This window comes from Manis pentadactyla, chromosome 8 (assembly GCF_030020395.1).
Source record: "Manis pentadactyla isolate mManPen7 chromosome 8, mManPen7.hap1, whole genome shotgun sequence".
NCBI classification, from domain to species: domain Eukaryota; kingdom Metazoa; phylum Chordata; class Mammalia; order Pholidota; family Manidae; genus Manis; species Manis pentadactyla.
In genome coordinates, this window is record NC_080026.1 from 101,016,409 (window position 1) to 101,041,317 (window position 24,909).

Consider the following 24,909-nt stretch of genomic DNA (forward strand, 5'->3'; position numbering starts at 1 on the left):
GGCTCCTCTTGCTGAGGGGGTAGCAGCAGGATCATTGGTTTGGTTCCCAGGCTGTGCCTTCCTGCCATGCACCCTGGAACACTGCCTGCACCCCAGATGGGGAAACTGAGTCACTGGAGAGGCAGTGCTGCTTGGTCCCAAACCATAGCATCCTCAGGACTGAGAACCCCAGGCTGATTTTTTTTCTCCTCGAGAGCCCCAACCCAGGCTGCCAGCCCACGGCGTGCCCTGCTACTTTCTAGCACTTTGATTGACATGTAGGTTTTGGGGGAGAGTAAATTTGGGCAAACCAGGGTTTATAAATATCTTTAAGGGATGTGCTGGAGGTATTCAGACAAGAGCACCCCAACTTGAGGATAGTAAAAGGGCCCTTCCAGAAACCATGCATGAGACTTCCAGGGCCTTGAATGCCAACTGAAGGAACTCAAATTTGAACTTGATCCTAACAGCACTGGGGAGCCGTGGAAGGTTTTAGATAAAGGAGTGTCATGGTCAAACTTTACTTGTAGAAAGCCTCAGCAGGTAGAGAAGGGACCTAGGGGCCAGAGGTAGAGAAAACAGTTTGGAGGTCATTCCAGGTATCCAGACACAAGACTACTGGGGTGGAATTATGCCATGTATAGAGGGAAAGGGAGCTATGGTGGCTCTCCAGTGATGCCTATTGCTCATGCTCAGCCCTGAGCTGCCCGCAAGTTGGGCTCAGAAGCTCAGCTGGTGTTACTGGGTTGTTTGATGCTTCTTGAGTTATTGGACCTGAAGAGGATGCACAGCACCTTTCAGGGGAGGAAAGTCTTAACTTTGGATTCATTTAATTCTAAAGTTAAAGTGATTTTATGGAGTTTTTTTCCTAATAAAAATAATACATACTCCTTGTAAATAACTAAGGAATATGGAAAATCATAAGGAAAGTAATGAATAGCTGAAATTCCACTACCATGAGATAATGACTTGGTGAATAACCATTATTCAACAAATGTCTGTTGAGTACCTACAGTGTGCCATGCACAGAGCCACCCAGGATACAGCAGTGATCAAAAGAGAGAAAATCCTTGCTCTCATGGACCTCATAGTCTACCAAAAATGATATGCTAACAGATATACTGCCAATAAATTTACAAGAATGAGAGTATAGTAGGCCTGCTTTAGAAGTGGCTTCTTTGTCTTAAGAGGATTGCCTGGCCTGCTTTGGCCTTTCTAGGAAATCAGTGGGGGCAGCTCAGTAAAGACCCTTCTTGGGGCCTCCTCAGCCAGAGTTGGAGAGCAGTGACCCAGCAGCAAAGACAGATCTAGCATCTGCACTAGATGTCTTTACAGTGGGGAGGAAAGCCATGGCCAAGAGAGACAGAGCAAGCCCCCAAGCCTCTCTCCCAGGTGGCATCTATCTCAGTTGAGGACTTGGCTTCTGGGCAGAGGAGTGTGCTGTTCCCACCTGCCAAGCTCAGCTCTGCAAATCCTGATTTCAACATCAGGCCTCCCACTCCTTGCCCTGCTTTGGCAGCCACTTTGGATTTTCCTCAGACAAAGATTCCTGCATGGCCTGTCCGCTCATGTCCAGAGCCCCCAGAAGTGGGGGGTGCCTAAAACCACACTGGGGAGTGAAGGAAGCCACCAGATCCCCTGGGCTGGGAGGAAGTGGGCACCTGGGCGAACATCCTCCTACATGGGACCCTCAGGAGGAGGGAAGGGAAACACCCCTGGTGATGGATTCCTGGCAAACTTTACTGGGGTTTGGGAAGTTCCTAAATTGTGGTGTTGCTGCCCAGAACACACTGAGGTGCTCGGGCATGCTTCTCTGCCACACTTCCTCTCCTCTCACCTGTTGGAGCACCCCAAAACAGAAGGGGCCTCAGAAGCCATAAGCCTACCGGTAGGATATCCCCTCTGCATCTTTCCATCCTCTGCTCACACACTTGGGTGCCAAGGTGCTCACTACCCTCTCTGGGCAGTCCTGACTGTCAGAAAAGCACCTTCCTTCTTTTGAGCCCAAACTGGATGCCTCCTCTCAGCTTCCTGCTGTGTGTGTCTCCCACTGTGAATGAGGAAAGCAGCTAGGAGACTCAGGGTCTGGCCCCCACCTCCCTGTGAGGAGTAATGCAGACCCACCCCATCTAAATCCCACCAGCTCATAGGATGAGGCAGTTGATGGCCAAGAGTCCTCTAGAATAGTAAGCCCTCATGTCTGTCTAGCACTTTACAGTTTGGAGAGCATGCCCTTGACACTATAGTTGGTGGGAACACTGCCCTGGGAGAGATGGCTTGGGGCGCTGGAACAGGCAGGAGTCCTGGGTCTAGAACCAGCTCTACCATGAATTTGCTGTGTGAGTGGAGAAAGCCCTGGCCCCTCTCTGAGCCTCAGTTTCCTCACTTAAAAAGTGAGACTAGGGCCTCTTTACTCTAACACTAAACAAACTGATGATTCCAGTGGACAAGTAGAAGCTCTGTAGGGGAAAGGGCTGGACTTGACAGGCCACGAGGAGGTTAGCTTGTTGCTGTATTCAACCTGTCGGTCCCCCAGCCCTGGGCCAGAGTATATGTGTGGCCTTAAATCCTTCCCAGTCTGAGCCTCATCTCTTCTCTGCAAAGTGGACAGCATCCTCCTGGGGTGTACATGAGCCTTTGTCAGGGGAGCATCAAAAGTGGAATTCGGCTGCCCTGGCCTGTGCAGGCAGAAACTCAGATAGCTTGAGCAGAAAGGGAATTGTCTTTCCAACTGCAGGGCACGTATGTCAGTTCAACCCAGGGGCCATCCAGAAGCCCCTGTCAAAGCTGCATACTGGGAGAAGCGATGAAACCCCAGGACTGCTGAGGCACAGACATTCGAGCTGCCTTGGCCATCCCTTCCCTTCAAAGGCGACTCCAGAAATCAATGGGAAGATATTCATTAGAGGTCTGGGTGGTGAGCTCCCCAGCACCTCCGGCAGCCCCTTTGTTAGCTGACCTAAGCTTCCTGTCTGAGCAGGCTGCCCCCACTGAGAAACAACTCATGTTCTTCCAGACAGCAGGTTGGAGACCTGTCTCTGGGCTGGCAGACAGGCAGAGCAAGGTACCGCAAAGCCTGATATTCACTCGTTCATTCCTTGACTCACTCACTCATTCAGACACCTGGCCCTTGTTTCATTCATACAGCAAGTATCACGCATCTGCCTGGCGTATTTTAGATACTGTCGGTATAATATGTACAAAGCAGACAAAAGCTGCTGTTGACATGACCTTGCCTTCTAGAAAGGGAGACAGTGTTAGCAAAAGAAGTAGTTGGACTACACCAGTCATCAATGCTAAGGACAAAACTATGTCAGGAAAGAGTCATAGCAAGTGTTGGGAGGGACTGCACACAGGCACTGTGGCTGAGGAAGGCTCCCTGAGAAGGTGTCACCTGAGTGAAAGCCTGCAGGAGGTAGGAGGTGAGCCTGGCTACCTGCACAAGAGCATGTCTGGCAGACCTCTGAGGGAGCGTCTGGGGCACTTGCAGCCAAAGGGCGGCAAGGCTGGAGCCAAGTAAACCAAGGGGAGACTTGAAGGAAATGAGGTCAGGGAGGTGAGGGGGACCAGGTCACGTGAGGTCTTGTGGGTCACAATAAGGACTTGGGCTTTTACACTGACTGAGCCAGAGCTACTAGAGGAAAACATTTAAGATGAGAGAGATGTGCTGTGTGACCTCAGCTTAACAATGTCACCAGGTGTAATATTTTGTTAGGAATGCTGCAACAGAGTATCACTGACTGCGTAGCTGAAACAACAGAATTGTTTTGTCTCACAGTCTGAAGGCCAGAAGTCTGAGATCAAGGTGTGGTGTCAGCAGGCCCGTGCTCCCTCTGAAGGCACCAGAGAAGGACCTCTTCCAGGCTTGTCCCAGCTTCTGTAGTTCCCAGCTTGTGGCAGCATCATATTTTCACAGGATGTTCTCCCTGTTTGCATGTCTGCCTCTGTGTCCAAATGTCCACTGTTTATAAGGACACAGTCATATGGGATTAGTGACCTCATCTTAACCTGATCATCTGCAAAGACCTTTTTCCAAATAAGGGCACTTTCACAGGTACTGAAGATTAGGACTTCAGTATCTTTTCTCGGAGATGCAGTTGAACCCACAGACTTTCAACCGCTTGAGAATTATTGGTTTATCTCCTTTGGTCTCCCCTCAGACCTAGTGTTAGGCAGCCTCACTTTATTTGTATAAAGGAGGAAGCAGAGGCCCAAGAAGCCTAAGTGACTTGTCCAGGGCCACAAACTAGTCAGTACTTGTTTACTGAGCCTCAGCTTCCAAATCCAGGCACATCCCCTCCTCACCAGCTCCTCAGCTAGTGGGGACATGGCCAGTTCCTTCCTGTCTCCCCTGTGACCCTGCCTGCCGGAATCTCTGTCCAGGAGACACCCTGGTGGCTGAACAGCTGCAAGCATCACAGTGGCATGAGCAAACGGCCAGGGAGGCAGCCACCTTCCCAGCTGAGCAGGTAGAAGGACAGGCAGCTTGAAGCCTGATTCCACTTGAGTGACCCCTTTGTGCCTGGGTTCCCTCCCCCATCCTCTCTCCTCCTTCAGCCTGGCTGGTGGCTTTCCTGGATCCCCAATAACCTGGCAATCACAGGGCCTCTTGAAGGTGCCAAGTGGAGGTGTGGGGCAGGGTTGGTTTTGTTTTCTTAATGAAATGATTATAAGATTTGGGAAGAAGCCAAATGCAGACTTCTGGGAATGCCATCAGAGTCAGGGATGTGGGCCTTGCTGGGGATAAATCCAGGAAGGTAGGTAAGGTGCAGTGTCAGGAGGTTCTGAACCAGGTGGTCTTATTCTCTACCATGTCCCCCAAACCCCCCTCAGGTGGGGCCCCCACCAACCCACAATGTTGGGTGGATGCTTAACAATCACAGCTGCTAAGAAACACATGAAAAAGAAACACAAAGAAAGAAAATATTTCAGCATATGTAAGCGGTGTGCTGGAAAGAATATAAAACCCAAGTCAGGGGACACAGCTCTCATCACAACTCCAACTCACCATGTGACCTTAATGGTCCCTGTCCTCTGGAAATTTGAGTCCCATTTTAGGAATGGAATATGATGGCATCAGCACAGACTTTGCAGTCAGATTCCCAAGTCATTCAAATCCTTCAGCAAGTTGTCTAAACCTCTCTGCACCTCAATGTTATTTTCTGTAGAGTGGGAGTAATAATCACACCTTATCAGAGAGGGTTATGGTGGAGGATGGAATGTTGATCCTTGGAAAGTGCCTTGAAACATGCCTGGCAACCAGCAAACTGGGTCACTGTGAGTGCTGCTATTAGAAAGATGGGAGAGGCCTAGTGGGGCTTCCAGCTGTGTCCAAGTGGACACACGGCAGACGGCCAGCATGGGTCTGCTGAGCTTGGCGGCATCCACAGATCAGAGGACATGTCAGCTGTCCCCCAGGCTTCTGATGTGACCATCCAGCACTTCCGTCCGCCGTCCAGCTGTGTCCCACTTCCAAGTGGGAGTGTGCCCTCCTGCTGTCCCCATATGTGGGGAGGGACACCTGCATTAGCTGGGAGCCGAACGTCATGCGTGCTTTCCTTCCAAAAGACTGTGTAGAACTGAGGAGGTTGACCAGGGCAAAGGGGAAGGAAATGGGGCAGAGGGAACAGCGTTATCAAAAGACATGGGAGTTTGTGCCCCAGCCCCTTGGAGGTGGACAGAAGACCCAAGAGAGGGTCGCTGGAGGCAGAGCCCCTGAATTGACTCATGCCCAGTGCTGCTGCTTAAGCTTTCCTGGGGGTGGGGGGATGGGGGCAGGGAGGGGCTGAGCTGGCAGTGAGATAGATGCTCCACTACGGATGGGTTCCTTTATTGAATGCACTCTGTGCCCTGCAGTCCCTTCCGTGTTCATGAGAACGACCAGTTGTGTGCAGGTAGATGGCTCAGGTGGCTCCCAAGGACTGAGCTCATTTGAGCCTGTCACAGTCATGCGGATGGATACCCATCCAGGCCTCCCTGTTGACTTCACTCTGCCTCTCAGCACTCAAACCCGCCTGGGTGACATCAGGATCCCTGTTGAGACTTGCTGCATCAGCAAGACCTGCTTGAGGAAGACCCACCCAGTTCTGCAGCTCTTCAGAACTGAGTGCAGAGAAAAGCCACCTCTTGGGTCCACCTCTTGTGTTCATTGTTCTACCTTTGCTTCTTCTCCATCAGAGGGAGGCTGACTTTTTTATGCCCCTAGGCTTCCCACCACACAAAGCCTTGCACAGTAGGTGACCCTGCCCTGAGCCTGGAGGCCCAGGGGCACAGCCACTTTCACCCCATGGGTGACCTACATCCTAGGTGGCTTTGCTCTTTCTCTCCTTGCTGGCCTGGGCTGGGTCGGGACCCTCGAGGCCCATCCTCTGTAGGTGAGCTGTGGAGCCCTGAGGTGTATCCTGCACCTCAAGGCTCAACTGTGGTCCCCTCCCTCCATGGTCCTGCAGAGGTGGGTTCTGCATGACAGGCTCCCCAAGCTGAGTGAAGCATCCTAACCCTCAAGTCCTCGGGAATGAGCCGCTGCTGCCTTCTGGGCTGCAGCGCTGTGATTTATTGGCAGCTCCTCGCCAGGGACCAAGGCAGGAGGAGTTCAAACACCCAGGAGAAAAACCACCCGCTATTGATCCCCGCATCAGGCTTCCCGAGTGCTTGCGGGCATTCATCAAGGAGCCGTGGCACCGGGACCCGCGGCTTTCCCTTTCTTCTAACTTTCTTCTGCCTCCCAAGTCATTCCTCTGGGCTGTGCCCCCCTCGCCGAGGTCACTCAGAGAGCTGGCCTAGAGACTAGCCGGCAGAGGTGGAGAGCCGCTTTGTCTGCAGCCCCTTTCCTGTAGATCCTTATCAAGCCAGGCGCCCAGGGGGTGGAGCAGGCCACTTTGGGCTCCAGGCTTTTGAGCAAAGCTTTGGAAGTTGGAGAAACAGAGTTGGAATATAGAGTAAGTGGGGAGAAGCCCTTCTGAAGCAGGAACTGGTCAGAGTACCCATATTTCTGTAGACTTGGGTGGAGCAAACAGTATTAATAAGAGCTTGCTAACCAAGTGGGCCAGAAAAGAGCTTGAACAGGGCCAAGCCGGGCCTTCCAATTAGCATGTGAAAACCCCAGCTTTGGCCGGCAGACTTTCAGTGCTAGCCTGTGAATAGATGCTTGAAAACAATTTGTTTCTCTAATTAAGAAAATCTGCTAAGGGGATAGTATTTCCTTTTTTTTTTTTTTTGGCTTACCTGGGTAAAGTCAACAATTGATCCCAGGCTTGAAGAGCTTAAATAAGCATACTAATGCTTTTCTTCCACCCCACCTTGGGGCTTTTCCTAGAGTGGGTCTCTGGGAGACCTGGGAGGTGGGGGAGGGGGACCGGTGAGGCTGTTGTAAATTAGTTTCCCAGGCAGCACCGCCAGGTGTGTCCCTCTGGTGTAAACCTCTGCTCAATTCCAGTCCAAATTCTGGCTGGAGCAGTTTTTCTGAACTCAGTGCCTGGGGCTGGCCACATGGTACCAACACATAACAGGGTATTTCAAGAATGAACCTGGAATTTCCAAACATTTGGGTTTTTGGTGGCTCAGAAAGCACTAAGGATCAGATTAATACTGTGAACTATTACTGCACAGAACTTCTGGAAAGAAAGGAGCCGGGCGTTCTGGTTATTTGCGATGTCCTGGTTGTTTGAATTCTGGACTATCTGACATTATGTTAAAACCACATCAGGGGTAGAAACCTGGTTTTAGGGACATCCATCTCAACGTTTTCTTCTGAAATCTGGACCAAATTGTCATGTGCGTCTGTTTCTGTGTGTCAGTGGCTGAGCACTGTGCCTTGGAGTACATTACCTAGGGATCTGCAATAGGGACTGGATCAACCAAAGTGAGAAAGATAGGAGAGGCTTTATTGGGCCACAGGGCTCTTCTCTCCTGGGATCCCAAGCCTTTATGGGAACTGCTTGCAAGGGCAGAGCCCCCAATGAACGTCTCAGTGGGTAAATATCCCCTAAAGAAACCATTCTAACCCAAGATGTGGGAAGGCTCCTTGGAGGAGGTGACACAGCAGAGCCTGGAATTTGTGCAGAGCAGAGTCCTTCTCCTGGCTGCCTCCTTCTCCTTGGCCCTTCAGAAAGGGGCTGCCAACTAACCTTTCTTTCAAGAAGCTGGTTCTTATCCAAAAAGCAGCAAGTTATGAAGTATGAATTAATCCATTTAACCAGCTCCTTGGAGGGAAAGCCCATGACAACTGCATTTCCAAATGCTATCCCCAAAAGTGATGTTTCAAGTGGTAGTGGGTGGGATTAGAGCCTGCTAACGATTTATATCAAACAAGGAGCAAGAATTTCTAGATAAGTGATTTGTCTCAGCCACTTCCAGGGTGGGCAGTAGGGACAGACAGGAAGGTTTAAGGGTAGCCAGAGGCTCAGAGTGAAAAAAAGGGGCAGGACAGAGATGAAGTATCGGGAATGAAGTCAGGAGAAGCAACGTCAAAGGTTAGTGGTCCCAGTCAGTTCCTAGTGATGACATGGAGAACAGTGCACGGTACCCAGTGTAGATTTTTAAAGACAGTCTGGCTGCCTTTATTTAAGGTGAACGGTGGAGCCCCACCTACCTTCCTTGTTGTTTGGGGCTGTTTGGCCACCAAGAAATTTTCACTGGCAGGTGGGCAGGGCTGGGGGAGTGAGTTGTAAAGTGTCAGGAGAGGGTGACCATAACGGGAAGTGCCCATCAAAGAGGGAGGGGCTCGAGCCCTTTGGCGTAGGGCTGCGGGTGGGTTTCCAGGAGTGACTGCGAGGCGGGGGTGGGGGAGTGGGGGCGAGGTGGAGTTGGGGTAAACTCAGCTCAACGCCAAAAGCCCTTGCGACAGACTGGCTGGAAGGAAGAGGCCATGGTCACCACAGGATGCAATGTCAGGAAGGCAGCAGCTCCCGGGGCGGAGCAGGGCCGGGCAGGGCCGGGCAGAACTGCGCACAGGAGCCGCCCCCGGCTTCCCTACCGCCGCTGGCCCAGAGCACAGGAACTCCCCAAAGTCGGGGAGCTCGAGTAGCGTACGTGCGCCCTCTCATCCTGCTGTGGGCTTCGCGCTCGGGGAATCCCAGGGGTGGCAGGGGCCCTTGTACCAGGGAAAATGCCAAGCCGCCTGCCTTCTCCGCACCCTAACCTGTCCTGAAAATCCTTTAAACCCAGGTCACAATCCGGATGCCCCAGTCCTGCCCCGCCCCCCGGCCGAGGCCGCTCCCAGACCAGCCAGATCCCTACTCCGCCCCCACCTCGCCTTGGACCCTCATTAGCATGACCACTTGGGAGGATTCGCTGGGGGGCGGGAGACACCCGAGGTCATCCAACGCCAGCTCCTTCCCGGCGGCCCCCTTGAGCGACAGCGCTCCGGGAGCTCTGCTCGCACAAGTGTTGCTTCCAATTAATTGCCTAAGCGGGAGGGGGGGGCGGGGGAGGGCCTGGTCGCCGCCCCCGCCCGGAGGCTTGAGCGCCGCTCGTCGGGTCGTGCGTTCGCTCGGCGGCGGCGTGCACCAGCACCACCCCTGCGTGCAAGTTTGAAATGTGAGCTGCCTCCGATTCCTACCCGCTCGCGCTCCCTTGCAGCAAAGTGGCTGGGTCGACTGTCTGCGCGCGCGAGTGAGTGCGGGCGGCGGGCTGGGGGACGGGGGGCGGACGGTGAGGCTAGCGGGGCGGGGAGGGCGCGCGCGAGCCGGGGCTCCCTGGAGACGCCGAGGCAGGTCTGCCAGCCTTTCATCTTCCTCGCGCGCTCCTCCTCCCTCCCCTCCCCCCGCCGTGGTGCTCCCAGCCTCCCCCGAGCCCCCAACCCCACGGGGGCGCACGCCGGGTGGGTGGTCGCGCGGGCTGGGTCCGGGCGCGTGGCGGAGGTCGCGGGCCGTGGGAAGTTTCCCTGGCGTGCCGCGTGTGCCCCCGCCCCCGCGCGCCCCCGGCCCATCCCCGTCCCCGGAGGGCTGTCGCTTGAGCCCGGGCGCGCGGCTGGCTGCCTCCTCGGCGGCGGCGGCGGCGGCGGCGGCGGCCCCATTAGCGGAGCCTCCGCCTGTGATTGGCTTCGCCCGGGAAGCTGAAGACGGGCGATGAATAATTGATGTGTGCGGTGCGGTAGCCGGACGGCGGCGGCGGTGGCGGGCGGCAGCGAGCGGGAGCGCGGGAGCCGGAGCGCCCTCGGAGCGGGCAGCGCGGAGCGAGCGGGCGCCGGAGCCGCCCGGGCCCCTGCGCTGCCGCCGCCGCCGCCGCCCGGGCGAGGAGCGGGGATGCAGGCGGCGCCCGCTGCCTGCGCGCAGCCTTTGTTCGGCGCCGGCTGAACCCTGCCCGGAGTCACTCTCCGCAGCCACCCCCGACCGGGTCCCAGCCCCCTGCGGGCTCCAGGGCGGGACCGTGGCCGGTGCAACTTCTAGGTAAGCGCGGGGCTGGAGGGGTCGAAGCCTGAGGGCCCGTGGGCTGGGCCCGGGCTCCCTCCGGGCGCGGGGGTGAGTGTGCGTGCCTGTGTGTGACAGAGGAGGGCCGGTGCATTGTGGGTAGCGCTGTGTGCTGCATGGTGTCAGCCCGAGGCTTGGCCGCGAGAGTGGCATCGGCGTGCACACGGCCCGTTTTGCGCGCCCACAGAAGGGCCCGCATTTTACCCTGGGACCCCGGGGCCAGGGCACTCCCCAACATCCCCTCCCCGAAGGTGAAGTGTTGGTCCTCCAGCAGACATTTTACAAGGCTCTGTCCTCTATGGACTCCTATTTGCAAAAACGAGATCGACCAGGAAGCCTTCTGCTAAGGCATCAGGCGAGGGTCCTTAACTTCAAGCTGCTCCTTTGTCAGGATGTAGCCCTAACATAATACTATAAAAGCCCAGAGATCCCCACGGACGCTGGTAATGCCACCATTGGGCAGTGCGCCCTTCGGAGGGGTGGTGGGTGCTAGCATACTTCTGACAAGTGTTTGCTGGGAAGCTGGCTACAGGAGAAGAGACAGGATTTGCACTAGAGGGCCTTTCTGGTGGTGCCTGACACCAGACTGTGAGGATCTTGTTTAAGGCCTTAGAGAGAGGGTTTTTCAGATGACTGCCAGGCCCAAAGAACTGTTTTTGATGGTCCTGAGCACGTGGTTGTCGTGCTGGGGTCTTACAAGCCTTAGTGCCTAAAGCACCAGATAGGTCCCAATTCCTGGGTCCACCAGGAAGCCAGCTCTGAGACTAAGAGAGGTCAGGGCTGTGACTTTACCTGCCCCAACCTTTTTCACCAGTGGGAGGAGGTGGTACCTCCCTCTAGATGGGCTTCAGGTGACCATTATTCTCAGGGTGGAGGCCCAGGTCCCATGCCCTTGACCATCAAGTTGGACTGCCAGACAGCCAAGGGGAATGGCTGGTGGTTCTTCCAGCAGGAGGGTTTTGTGAGGCAGCTGGCAAGGAGTTGGTGCCAGAGTGCTTCTTAATAGCCGATCCTTGACAGTGGGTTGCAGGATGGGCCAGTAATCCTGCTAGGTTGTTAGTTGGAGTAGGCAAGGTGGTGCCCACTGAAATCAGTGTGACCCCCAGATTGTGTATAGGGGCTCAGGCCTGGGGCTCTGGACATAATGCTCATCTCCCACCCACTACAGAGCAAAAGGTCCTGTCCCACAGTGGGGGGGTAGACAGGGGACTGTGAGTCTTGGGGTCCACATAGCTACAAATAAGTCTGTTCCCCTTTTTTGTGTATTAGTCAGGCAGTGACTACCCCCAACTAGCTGGATTCAAGTCCCCTCCTGAGCTATTTTTACCCTGAACTTCCTTAGTGAGAAACCACCAAATAGCAATGCTTTGGTGAGAATCTGGGGCTTTACCGGAAGCAGCAGCCTGCAGAGTTTGAGACTTGCTTCATAATGCTGTTTCTACTCCCCTACACAGACTCCCCATCAACCAGCTTGCCTTCACCTCTCTCTCTCTCTCCTCTTGGTTCTCACCACAGCCTATGCACTCGGACTTGGGAGCCTCAGTTTCAGGGGCAAAACTGATGTGTGAAAACCATGACCACCCAGTAGAGGACAGGAAGCCAGTCATAGCTCTGACTGGAGCTCGGCCTTGACTGTGAGCTTCTTGAAGGCAGGGACTCTGTGTTACTTATCATGGTATCCCAGCCACAGTGCCTGGCACGTGTCCTCAGTGACTGCTGAGTGTCTACATGAGCAGAAAGCTCATGGGTGCTGCTTCCCCTGTTGGAGTGGAAGGTGATGGAGGGATTGAAAGAGCACTTAGTGCTGGTCAAGCCCTGACTAAGCAACCAGCCATGCCCAGTTCCTGAGAACCCTTAGATGAATTCCTAGCCTAGTGGCAGACAGTCAGACTGAGAGAGGTGCTCCCACAGATGTTCAGCCAAAGTCCTGCCTAGGAGCTTCCTGATGGATCTTTCTGAGTCATGCCCCAGGGACTAAGGCTGTCTACAACAGCGCCATCCAATATGGTGGTCCATAACCCCCATGTGGGTGTTTATAAATTTAAACTAACAGAAGGTAAAAGTTTGGTTTCTCATTGGCACCAGTCACATTTCAAATGCTCAGCAGCCGTATGTGGCTCGTGGCTACCAGATTGGGCAGCTCAGATTATAGGCCATTTCCACTGTGGCAGAAAGTTCCATTGGACAGCTCAGGCCTAGAAGGATGGAGACATAGGGCAGAAGGGAGGTGAGGACACTAGTCCAGAGCCCACGGGAGCCCGTTCCATGAAGGGACCTTCTCTTTTCTTAGCACACTACTTTCTAACAGCCTCCCTGTGAGGGGAGTGTAGACAAGCCAAGTGCTCCAAATTTAGCAGGGAGCAAGCCAAGGTTCAGTTTTGCCCAAGGTCACCCAGCCAGTGGCGGCAGCCTCAGGTCCCCCAATTCCTTTGCCACCCAGCAGAGGTCAGCCAGGGGGCAAGAGTGGGCAGCAGTCCCAGGAGCAGCCTTAGACCTCCCTGAGGACTGTCTTGGTGCCTGGTAGGCGTCAGTCTTTGTGAACTCATCCATTGATCGGGCAGGAGAGCCAGCTCAGCCTCAGGTCCCCAGGAACAGAGAGTTCTGTGCTGGCAGAGCTGCAAGAGAGGGAGAGAGAGAGGCTTTCTGGGTGAGGAAGGTGTTTACCTTGATCCATGCGGCTTTGGTCCCAAGGGAGAGTCTGGCTCTTCTCCATAGGGAAGGACCCTTTCAGTAGGCCTGTGGCCAGCCTCGTTAGCACCACCTCCAAGAGAGGTGCGCAAGCCCCAGCCCGAAGGGGAGAAGTATTTGGGGACATTTGGCTGGTACAGAATGCTCTCTGCCTCCACCCTGCCAGAGCCTGCTGCCCCTCATGTCCCCGGGCATTTGCTGAACCACACTTGACCTCACTTCCCCCAGAAGCCTCAGCTGCAGGAGGAAACTCTCCCAGGGCCTGGCAGAGAAGCAACAGCCTCACAAGGGAATCTGCTCAGGGAAAAACAAGCCCCTGCTCTCCAAGCACTCCCAGCTTCTCAGGGAGCTCCCAGGCCGCTCACCACTGACAGGGAAGGGTAGTCAGCTCACTGCCCAGACAGGCGAAGGGACTTCCTGCCCAAGGTCATGTGCCGCAGGGCAGACCTGAATGGAGCTGATGCCCTCTCTGGTCCACTACAAATCCCAGTCTGCCATTTGAACTTGAGGTTTATATAAGATTTAACTGCGCCTTGCTTCAGTTTCCTGTTCCAGCCCTGAGGTGAGGTCACTGGCTCTGGCTGTGTGCCTGTGTCCTGAGTGCCTACCCCACCCCTGCATCAGGCCTCACTGCAGCCTCCAGCTCCCCATGGCCCTAAGCCCACTGAAGACAGAGGTGTGGTGAAAGGAGTGGCTCTCTGCCAGGGACCTCAGCATGCCTGGATCGGGGTCATCAAGGTCCATCCAGAGGAGCTTGAGGGCTGAGAGGGCCTTTGGTGACACTCCCATGTTTCCAGTCCCCTTGAGTGAGGTAGGGGTGGTGTTCAAAGGCCCCTGTTTACTGGCCCTTTCCCTGGGGTAAGGGTGGACCACCCTGGGGATGCCCACAACACTCTTGTAACCCAGAGTCTGATGTGCTGTGTGCCCTTCAAAACTGACAGCCAGCCAGGCCCTGACCCCGTTGCCCGGAGCTTAAGGCTGGGCCTGCCAGGCACTCTGCCACCCACCTGCCTGAGCATGCTCAAGAAGCAGGCCCTTCCTGCCCCTTGGGAGCCTCAGCCACGGCACTGACTTGTGCTTGGAGCCAGCTCCAGGGGCTCCTCCGAGTTCCCAAGACTCTGCTGGGTTCTCGCCGTGGTTCCAGCCACCCATGGGGAGAGACCGGTCCTTCAGAGTGCCTGCCCTGGAGCAGTAGTGGGTACTTTCTGCATGTCTGGTGAATGAAGAACAGGGGTTGGAGCCGGTATACCCACATTCCCGGAGGCTGGGCTCCCCAGTCACCTTGGAGATTCTGTAGTTCTAGGGTAGGGCCCAGCCTCTGTGATTTGGCTTTGATTTTGTAAAGCTTCCCCAGATAATTCTGATACTGTTCACGGGAGGAGACATGGCTCCTGGGGCATAGCCCTCAATTGATGATTATCTATGATCTGGTGCCAAATGAGTGTGTGACCTTTGGCAAGTCACTTCCCCTCTGGGGACCTCTGTTCTCATCTGTGTACTGAGAACGTTGCTCTGTGTCTCATCTCTTGAAGGTAGACTCCCCTCCAGGAGTTCAGCTACTAGTCTTGTGTTAGAGGGTGTGTGGGGGGTGGGAGAGGACCAAAAGATGGCAATAGGTCGGCCCTGCCTTTGGGTACTGCCACTGGCATCTGATGATACATTGGGAAACAGGTGTAGCAGGGCAGGGAGAATCGAAGGAACAAAGACCTCTGCTCCACACCCTAAGAGCTGTGGAAGGAAGAGAGGGAAAGGGTGACTTAGCGGCTGGAGTAGCCTGAAACTCTTTCCAGGTGGAACTTGATTTTGGAGCTGGGTAGGATTTGGGCCCTAGGCCAGAGGGGAATGAATGGCAGGTGGGAGGACTGGTAGATGCAAAGACTTACAAACCAGGTGTGGCACTTTAGGAGCAGGGAGGATGTCCCTGCATATGAAGCAGCAGAGGTGAGCATGGGAAGTGGAGCCATTGCTGAAACCCCGGTGGGGAGCACAGATTCTGTCCCTGGGAGGGGTCAGTGGGGAGCCATTGAAGGTGTTCACAGAGGCCTCTGGGATGTCTAGTGCTTCCAGGAGTGGGATGCTGCTAAGTCACAGGCAGGAATCCTTGCTGGGAAGTGGGGGAGCAGTGTTAGTTCGCAGTTCTGATGCGGGAATATCCCTGCCTCTGCTGACGCAATGGAAAGCCTCCTCTTGTTGCTGGGTTCCTGTTTCGTGGTTGACTGTGGTGGGGGGCAAGGGCAGCCAGCTCTTCTTCTGAGGACCTCTGGGAAATTGGTGGATCTTGTCCAGACCACCCCCTGGCACCCTCTGCTCGCTCCTGGAAAAAAAAAACTGCGTTTGTGGAGTCTGTCCCTAGTTCTCATTCCTCCGAGTTACAGTCAGGCCTGGCAGGCTTTAAACCAATGTGAACAGTTCCCTGGGGCTGGGACTGGCAGGTGACAGGGGGCAGCCTCTGGGCATGCATTGTTTGGACTCTCACCTCAGTGTCCCCTCAGTCAGAATCTTAGGCAGCTGGACACTCCTAGGCACCCTCTCCACCTCCCAGGAATGTAATCTGCTTGGCAGATTGACAGTGTGCTCACAGGGTTAAAGTAGTTTAGCCCCCATGTGAGAACATGAAGGGGAGGCGCCTACTGCAGAGGGAAGGGCAAGAAGCCCAAGGACCTCTTCTACTTCTCCATCCTCCTGCTTCCAGGCCCAACTCAAATGCCACCACAGGTGGCCTTCTTTGGTCCCCCGCCCCCAGTACGCACACAGACAGGAGACCCTGGCTCCTGGCAGTCCTTCACTCCTTTGTGCTTTCAGGACCTGCAACCTTACCTAAGTCTGTTGTGAGGTCACTTGCCCACCTGGGTGTCAGCCCCACTAGACTGAGCTGCAGCACAGGACAGCCATGGCTTGTATCAGTGCTGGGTGCTTAAGTGTCTCTTAAGTGACCAGCCCAGGGCATAAGTGGGTTGTGGCAAACGCAGTACTCCAGGAAGACATGGAGGGGCCTCGGTTGACTGTGGGAAGTGCAGGCACCCTTGCCTTTCTTGGGGCTCCCCTGTAGGAGGAAGCAACTGGATTTACTGTGCAGTCCTATAGAGAAGCCACTAGCCACATGTGACTATTTAAATGTAGATTAGTAAAAAACAAATGAAATTAAGTTTTCAGTTCCTCAATCACACTAGCCGCATTTCAAGTGGCCACCATATTGGACACTGCTGTGGTTGAACCTTTCCATCATCACAGAAAGTTCTGTTGAGCAGTGCTGCACCTGAAGGTCTTAAGGGCCCATGTAGCTGTCACCATGTTTCCACAGGGAGGCAGGCCCCTGGGACCTGGAAGCTGGAGGGCTCTGCCTGTCTCCCTTTAGCAACTGCACTGGCTGTTCCTACCTACCCCCACCCCATCCATGCACAGCGCCCTGGACTTTCCCTTTCTTTCTGTGAAGCACAGAGCCCCAAAGGACATCCCTGTCCCACCCCCTAGGGCTCTTCAGATGGGGCCACCCAATGTCCTTCCAAGACAGTGACAGGGAGTAATTATGAAACCCACATCTGTCATTTACTGGGTGACTTGGGTAGGTCACTTCTCTAAGCATCTGTTTCCTAGTCAGTAAAATAGAGCTGCCAATACTTGTCTCTGCCTGGCAGGGTTGCAGTGGAGAACAAATGAGTTGCAGCTGAAAACGCTTAGCTCAGTGTCTGGCACATAGTAATTGCTCAGTAAGTGGCAGCTTTCCTTACTATCAGGTTGACTGAATTCCCTTGCAGCGTGCACTTAGCTCCCAAACCCGCTGTGCTTTGGGTTTCCATACCCGAGAGACTGGGTTCTTTCTTGTCCTGGTTCCACCTCTGGCCTCAGTTTCCTTGTCTGCATGCTGCTTCTCACACTTTCTGCTGTGACCAGAGAGGTCTTGCCGGACTCCTGCATGACCGCTGTACGAGGAGAGTCTGGGGAGGCCCGTGGCGGAGAGAGGGCTGTGAGTGTGCCTGCCTCTCCTGTCCTCGTGGGAAGCTGCAGGGCTGACCCTGCTGGCAGCCCTCTGGGAGGCCCCAGTGTGTGTCCCAGCTCTAAAGGAAGTGTGCATAGCCAGCACACGCACCCACTTTCGTTTCCGTCTTGGAAAAGGAGCTGTCCATCTCTGCCTTGGACTCCTGAAGCCCTCTGAGTGACTGACACAAGAACTGCTCCCCTCTGAGGTCCAGGGATAGTTTGTTGGGGTCTGTGAGTCTCCAGATTGTGTAGGATCCATTTTCTGGTCAGAAGGTCTGAGCCATGCCGTGTTGAGTTGCTTCTGAGGCGTCAGTAGCCCTGAAGAAGGTAGGCTTTCAGAGTAAGGCCTGTGGGTCCGGGCCTGGCTTCCAGCTGTCCTAAGGGCTCCAGAAAGAAACTCGGTAAAAGGAAACAAGGAGTTGATGGGAAGTCCCAGGACCCTGGGCGCTTGGTGCTAAGGCTTAGGAGGCAGAACAGCACTAAGGCCCAGCCTTGGGGAGCAAGGAGGCAACATGCCTCCGAGGACAGGCTGTGTGCTGGAGGAGCTGGGGTCGGGGGCTAGACCAAGAGGCTTCCTGGGAGGAGTTTGTCTCCATGGGGAAAGGGTGAAGGAGGTAAGGGTTAGCCATTTGCAGGGAGGGTTCCCCTCAAGTGGGTATGGGGGTCTTCCAAAGGGTAAGGGCATGGCCCTCCTATGGGTTAGGGGCTGGGAGCCCTCTCCTCTTGGCAGTACCCCTCCTCTCCTGACTGTTCCACACCCTGAAACCTCTAAGCCTCAGTTTCCCCATCTGTAAAATGGGGGAATGATACCCATCTCATAGGGTTGTGGAGGATTAAAGGGTATACTCCAGCTATAACTTTGAGCACAGTGCCAGGACCCAGAGTAAACACAGCTATCCTTGCTTCCCTGTCACAGGTCTCCTTGTATTTGTTGAAGGCCCATTCCTCTGGGAACACATGCTCCTGCTTCTCTGCCTCACAATCCTCTATTTTAGCACAAGCCTGTCTGAATGCTCCCCAGCCTCCACCTGGCACATGGGGGTGCCTTTCCTCGGCTCCTGCCTCCCCCACCAGCCTGAGGAATCGTGAAGCCAAGAGCACCCTTGCTTCCCCGCTGGGGCCCTGAGAGAGCTCTTGGCCAGAGCTCAGGGTTCCCTCAGTGTTTGCTTAGAGAAGTTTGTGGCTTCTCTGCAGGGCTCTGGGACAGCTTGTGTAACCCTCAGGTGCGTCTGCTTTTCATTTGCCAGCAGGCCCCAGAAGCTCCTGGGCAGTCCTGGAGACACCCAGGAGATGCCCTGCAGGGAGCATAGGTGCCACTGCCCTGGGGGTGCAGAGCTGCACCACCCAAAGAGAGAACACTGCTGTGCCCCACTGCCCCCCACCACCTTACTGGACCCGGGACAGCCTTAACCACTGGGCCTCTAGTGACTTCTTAGTGTCCCCTTCGCACCCCAGGGTGGCAGCCCAGCCCAGGGAGGGAGTGCCTAGAGGTCAGCACCAGGCCAAGAAGAGGGAGAAGAGCCAAGCATTTGCCTCCCTTTGTGAGCACAGGCTCCGGCTCCTTCTGTCCAGCTCCTTCTGTCCAGACGGGCCACTTTGACCCTTGGAACAGGGATGGGTGCTCCACGGTCTCAGTGCCCTTGCGCCAAGGCACCAGTGAACAGCAGGCAGTCCTGGTGGGCAGGCTCCTCCTGGGGAAGAGCATCATGGCCCCGGCACCGCCCACCTGGCGTGGAATTAAGCCTCCTGGCTTCAGGCCTCTCGGGGGCTGATACTCCTCTCAGAGCTTTGCATGGTGTTGTACCTTCTCTGAGGAATTTTGCATTTGATGACCTGGATAAGATATTTGTCCTCAAGTTATAGCCTCTCCCATGGAGATTTCTTCCCAGCCTGTGGTTTCCTGATTGCTCCTCCTCTCTACCAGGAGTGGGGTGCCCTGTGCTGCCCCAGGGGCTCTTGCCCAGACAGAACCCAGCCTCCCTGGCCTCAGATACCTGTTTTCTGCAGCCTGCCTGCCTGGCAGACACCCCCACCCAGGTGATCTGGAGCTTGAGATTTCTTTCTGCCACTTGAGTTGTGTGTTCTAGAGAATCGGTGGCGCCCTCACCTCACAGCCCTCTTGTAACAACAGGACCTACTGAGTGAGTGTGGCGTTCTGCTCAGGAAGCTGGATGCATGCCCTCTGTGCCCATGTGCTTATTACTAAGACACGCATCTGTGACCCTCCCAGTTTACTGTAGGTACACAGCACTCAGTACAGCCCTCAGTTAGTGGGGGGATGTTGTATTTCTTCAGGTTCATGGCCATAGCTCATTCAGTTTTGTGTGTTCCAAATCCAAATGGGCAAAAGTACACATTAATGTTTTGAATAAGTGAATGAACAAATGAACAACTGGTTCTGGGCAGGGCACTGGGGAATGTGAAATAAGACAGGGTCCCTGCCCTCTGGGAGCTTAAAGTCCCCAGGAAGATGTCAGAGCTTGAAGGCATTGGGTGCGGGGCCGCATGTGTGCCTGGGAGTGAAGTGAGCTTGGGCCTATTGCAGGAGATGTGTGTTGGAGAACAGAAGTATAAGGTAGAATGTTTAAAAATGTTTTGAGGGTTTTGCATCTGCGTACAGATATAGTGTACCCATGAAATTGAACATGTGTCTGGCCGTGTGGGGCACATTTACAGGTTGAATGATTATTCAGTGAGGGTCTGTGGCAGTGTTCTTGTAGGTTTGTGCTGATGGGTGAACATGGGTGTTGGGAGTGTATGTGCGACGTGGAAGGGAGTGCATTGGGTGCCAGGTGGTGTGTGTGTATCAGAGGTAACACATCCCAATCCCTTTGGGGCATGCAGGTGTCTGCACCCCTCCTCCTGCCATGCTGGGCAGCATGGGGAAAGGCAGGGCCAAGCTGTGTGCAGCCAGCCCCACCACTGGCCAGTTGTGTCGACTTGGGCAAGTTCTGAGCGCCTCGGCCTCTGTGTCCAAAACCAGGGATGATGTTACAGTGACCTCGAGACTGCCGTGAGGACCACCGAGTCCGTGTGCCTGGCACAAACAATGCATCTCATAAATGTTAGTTGTTACCACCATGCTAGGGTAGGAGGGATGGCCCCCTCACTGGCCTGGGGGTCCATGACTCTGAGAAGGGGTCCAGGACAAAGGTGGTCGCTGTGCTCTGCCCAATCCCTAGTGAAGGCATGCCCTTAGCCCACTCAAACCAGAGGGCAGTTGTGGAGCTCTGAGGAGGGTTCACCATGAGACCCCCACCCCATGGGAGATGGCCAAGGGCATCTGGCCCAATAGCCCTTTCCACTGCACCACTCCAGGGGGAGGGGAAGGGTCCTCGAAGGCTCACTGGAGCGGACCTGAGAAGCCCATCCTTGGGAAGATGACTCAGCACCCTCCCAGACCTTGCGGAAAGGGCATTCCCCCCCGCCCCCCCCACCCTCACCCCCGGGAAAGCAGCCCTGCCCATCCACAGCTTCCTCTCTGCCTCTCTCCAGTGGCGGGAGAATTCTGTGACTATTCTCAGCTACCTGCAGAGACTTTCAAATAATTGGTATGGCAGAGCACAGTAGAGACCACCTGCGTTCCACTTCTCACGTGAAGTCACGCTTGCCTTTCTGGGCCCTTACTTTCCCCACCTGAAAAATGGGGTTGTTGACTCCTGTCCTGCTTAGCATCAGATCAGAGGGCCTTGGGCAGGGAGCAGCCCCCTCGGTGGTCTGGCCCCTTTCAAGATGGCCCTTCCCCTGAGCCTCTGCATCCTGACATCAGCTCTGTGAACTCGCCTGGGCTGTTCTTCCCCTTTGGGGAGTTGGTGTGGGGAAGGAGAACACCTCGGCCAGCTGGCCTTACCTTGAATTCCCCACCCAGGGACCTGAGCAGGGTGTTAAGTAAATGGGTCAGGGGTGGTTGGCTGCCTCTAAACCTGAGGTTACGAGTTGGAACAGGGAGTAAAAATACCTGCTGTTACTAGAGCTCTTCAGAGTCCAAAAAGGTATTTCTACCTATGTGGTACTTTCTCGTCCTTGGCAGGCGAAATACTCTCATTACCAACATCAGGTAGTTACTGGAACTGAGGGAGGGATGAGGAGGTATCAGGGTGAACTTGAGGCCCCAACTCTGGCTTCCACCTTCAGAGAGGGAGTCTTCACTGACCACCAGGAGCTCCTCCTCCCCACTTCCCAGCGGAGCCTGAGGGAGTGTGGGGTCCAGACCATGAGATCCGGGGCTTGGTTGGGGCTCCTGAGCAGAGGAAGGATGAGACTGTGACCCCAAAAGATGTCCACCTGCTGAGCATCCAGCATGTTCCCGCGTGGATGCGAGGTCCTGCGCACGTGTGCACACAACACTCACATAAGCACACACACATACTCCCCACCCTTGGGGTATGCTTCTCATGTAGACTTCATCGCAGCTTAAATTCTCATTTTTGCGAACTTTGTTTTTAATGTTGAACAGCTATCACTTGTTTGTATATACTTCAGAAGCGAAGTCCCTGGGGAGAAAGTAGTCTGTTTTCTTAAGCCAAATCCTGAAAGTCCAATTAGGAGTGGTTGCTCCACTTGTAAGGTTTACCAGCGGCTGCCTGGCATGCCCTGCTGAGCTTGAAATCAGGCAGCTGGGCCAGGGCAAGTTCAGGGCCAGGCTGAGGGGGCCTGTAGGGGATGGGGGTCAGTCCTCTCCCCCATTCAAGGAGGGCTAAGCTTACTGACCATGATCCCAGAGCCACCTTTGAGGATGACACAAAGGGCATGACAGCAGAGTGGGGGTGTAAGGGAAGCCACATCATCAGGTCAGGGTGGCCTCATGCCCACGCTGAAGCAGGTAGGAAGGCTGGTGAGTGCTGTTCTCGCGCTAGCCATCTGAGTTCACCCGTATGACAGGCCTCATCCTGCCCGTCCCTGTTCCCTGAGCTAATTAGAGCCAGGTCTGGGCCACTGAAGTTCTGCACTGCAGTCAGCGTGACATCCAGCACCATGGGGCCAGGAGAGGAAGGTCCAGTTGGGTGGGGCGGGGCTTCCCTGGAATCTCATGAAATGTGAAGGGTGGCTTAATTAAGCAAGTAGAGAGGGGTCAGGCAACACGAGAGCTGGCAGAGGTGAAGGGCATCGGGCCTGTAGGCTGTGGAAACTAAATACCTAATATTTTTTGTCATAGTTGTGATTTTCAGTATGTTACCCAATGGTTCCCATACATTTTTGCTGAGGACGAAGAGCATGTAGTTGAAAAAACCTATGCCTTGTAGGCTAAGCTCAACCTACAGTCTAGAGGTTTGTCTGAACTGCGCACAGCAGCTGGTGCTGGCTCACTCCCTGCAGGGCCCTGGCCTCCAGCCTGGGCTGCCTTGGTCCTATGGTGCCATGGAGTGCCCATGGCTGCCCTGGGAGGTGTTGCCCCTCACCCAGCCCAGGCCTGTTCCCTGCAGCCTCTGCGAGGCTCGGGTTTCTGTATGCCAGGTGGGCAGCTCCCCCTGTTCTGCACAACAGCGGCTCAGCTCACAACACTGCCCTGCTCCTGCCACTTGAGCCCCCAGGTGCCATCTGCCACCCTGTTTCTAGGCGGCAGGTAGGCAGCCACGGGCAGGGGCAAGGAGAGGGCAGGCACATCCCAGATGGGGCAGGTAGGGGGCTCCAGCCCTGAGGAGCAGGTAGTGCTGGGCCTACCACCTGGCACCTGAGTTGTCCCCTCCTCTCTAGGAACGGGTGAGAGCAGGTCTGATAAAGTGTGGGTGTGTGTAAGGGGAAATTCTCGTAGTATGTCTCTCTTTGCATCTGCACATATGAGCAGTGGGGTCCATCTCAGCATCTCTGTGTGTACCTGTGTATCTGACCATCTCTCCCCCAAGCCTGGCCGTTTCCTAGGTGTCCCTGCTCACCTCCCTGTGTCTCTGCTCACTTGTGTCTCTCTCTCTGTCTCACTGTTCTGCCTCTCTGTGTCCCTGTCTCTGTTTCTCGGTTCTGAGCTGAGGGTGCCATCAGAACCGCCTCCCCCCACATTGGGTTGCTCTGCTTAATTTCATTTTCCCAGGGCTCCAACTCACAGAAATAAACCCTCCTTTCCCACCCCTGCACTTTTTTGATTTAACAAGCCTGCCGGAAAACAATAGTGATTTCCACATCGATCATAAACAGAAGTGATTACCATACAATTACAGCCTGAACCATCAGCCTCGATGCAATCACTGAGCCTCATTGTAAATCGGAAGACAATTGCCAGCAGAATTACCCCCAAATTGGTTTAAGTGGCAACAAAAGAGTGTTAGCAGGGTGGGGGAAATACTGGTGGTCCTGGTAGTAGCAGGTCCTCACTGGGGAGCTCTTGAGATGTCTTCCTTGTCTGAGGGGTTGGCTTGCTTGGGAAAGCTTCCTGCCACCGTCCCCGACCCCACTCTTTTTCCTTCAATTACCGCTCCTTGCCCTTCTTGGCATGGTTTGTTATAGACTCATCTATACGAATGTGTGAGTGGCTAAGTGTGCTTTCAGCTGGGACAGTAGAGAAGGGTGAATCTGGGGGGAGGGGTGTTCCAGGGAGGCCTCCTCACCTCCCCTGGTATATCCCTCTCCCCACTCCCATCTCATCTCCGGCTCCTCCAGGTCACCTCCTCCTTCTGGGCTCTTCTCCTGGTCTGGCCCCCATCCTGCAGCCTTCCCTCCCCATCTTCCAGTCTGGTGGTGATCTCATGCCAGGAACCTTCTATATTCCATTCAGGGCAGCCTGCTACTTTCTCCTACAGCTGCACTGTGTCCCCTGCATCTTACCCAGCTGCCCAGGCCACAGTGCCCAGCCCAGTGGGTCAGCTCAGCCTACTCCTGGGATCCTGCTGGCTATTGCTGCCCAAGTTTCAGAGACTCACAAGGTGGGCCTCCAGAAACCCGGGCCTGCCCCTTTCCAGCCTCTGGTTTTATGCGAAGTTCACAGCCAGCAGTATGTCGTTTGAATGTCTGTGCACTGGCTCCCAATCTCAGCTGTTTCTCTGGGACCTTGTCCTCCCTTTGGAAGGTGGTTTCACTCCAGGGTCAGGCTGCTCTGAAGTTACTGGGAAAGCCTGCCCACTGGCAGCCTGAGATTCCATCACATTTGTCCAAATCCAGGTTGTAAGTGCTTTTGAGTGTTCCATCTCATCCTCACAGAAGGGTTTGTGCATGCTTGTGATTTTATCCTTGTTTCTGATAAGGAGACAGGATGATGCAGGGTGTGCCGGGTCACACAGCCGATCAGTGAGAAGTGGGGTCTTCCAGGCCCTACTGTAGTTCTTGTTCCTAGAAGCCATCTCTCCAGCCTTCCCAGATCTGCAGGATACAGCCTGGGGGGTCTCACCTGGCGTCAGACCTGCCCCGAGATCTCAGGCAATACCAATACCGTTGACTCTTGACTAACATGGGGGTTTGGGACACTGACTCCCCGCAAAGTTGAACATCTGCGTGTAACTTGTGACTCCCTGAAAACCTAACGACTAATTGTTGATTTTACATTGTTGAATTAACAGACTTGTGTTGATTTTATAGTAGTAAATGATAAAATAGACTAGTATATCTACATGACCATATGTAACTTTTTAATTTTTTCAGTACTTCTAGGCCATGTGGTTCAAATGAGTTTTTTCAAATGTTGTAAATCTCCAAAAAAGCTTCCAATGTATTTATTGAAAAAAATCCACGTGAATAGGGACCTACACACTTCAGACTTTATTCACGCATCAACTATAACTTGAACAGGTCCTAGCAAGAGAGTGCTTGCAGGGTGCCCTATTCTGTTCGTGTTGGTGGCCCTCATCCCCACTGCAGTCCTGTAAGGGGACTCAACTCAACCCAGAGCCCTTTGGTTCCCAGTGGCAGCTGTTTGAACCCAGGCCTGCCA

General features: G+C 54.6%; 1 protein-coding gene across 9 annotated transcripts in view; it reads left to right on the forward strand.

Annotated features, from left to right (window-relative positions):
- ZMIZ1 (zinc finger MIZ-type containing 1) overlaps window positions 1–24,909 on the forward strand; it is a 224,350-nt gene that overhangs the window by 148,656 nt on the left and 50,785 nt on the right. The window contains exon 1 of one of the 9 annotated variants that reach the window (XM_036928788.2): window positions 9,123–9,591. The exons of 6 other annotated variants lie outside the window; for them this stretch is intronic. The gene's annotated coding sequence lies outside the window, so the exon portion shown is untranslated. Of the gene's footprint in view, window positions 1–9,122; window positions 9,592–10,003; window positions 10,368–24,909 lie in introns of those variants that run through there. 2 more of the 9 variants (XM_036928786.2, XM_036928787.2) reach the window with 2 other exon arrangements.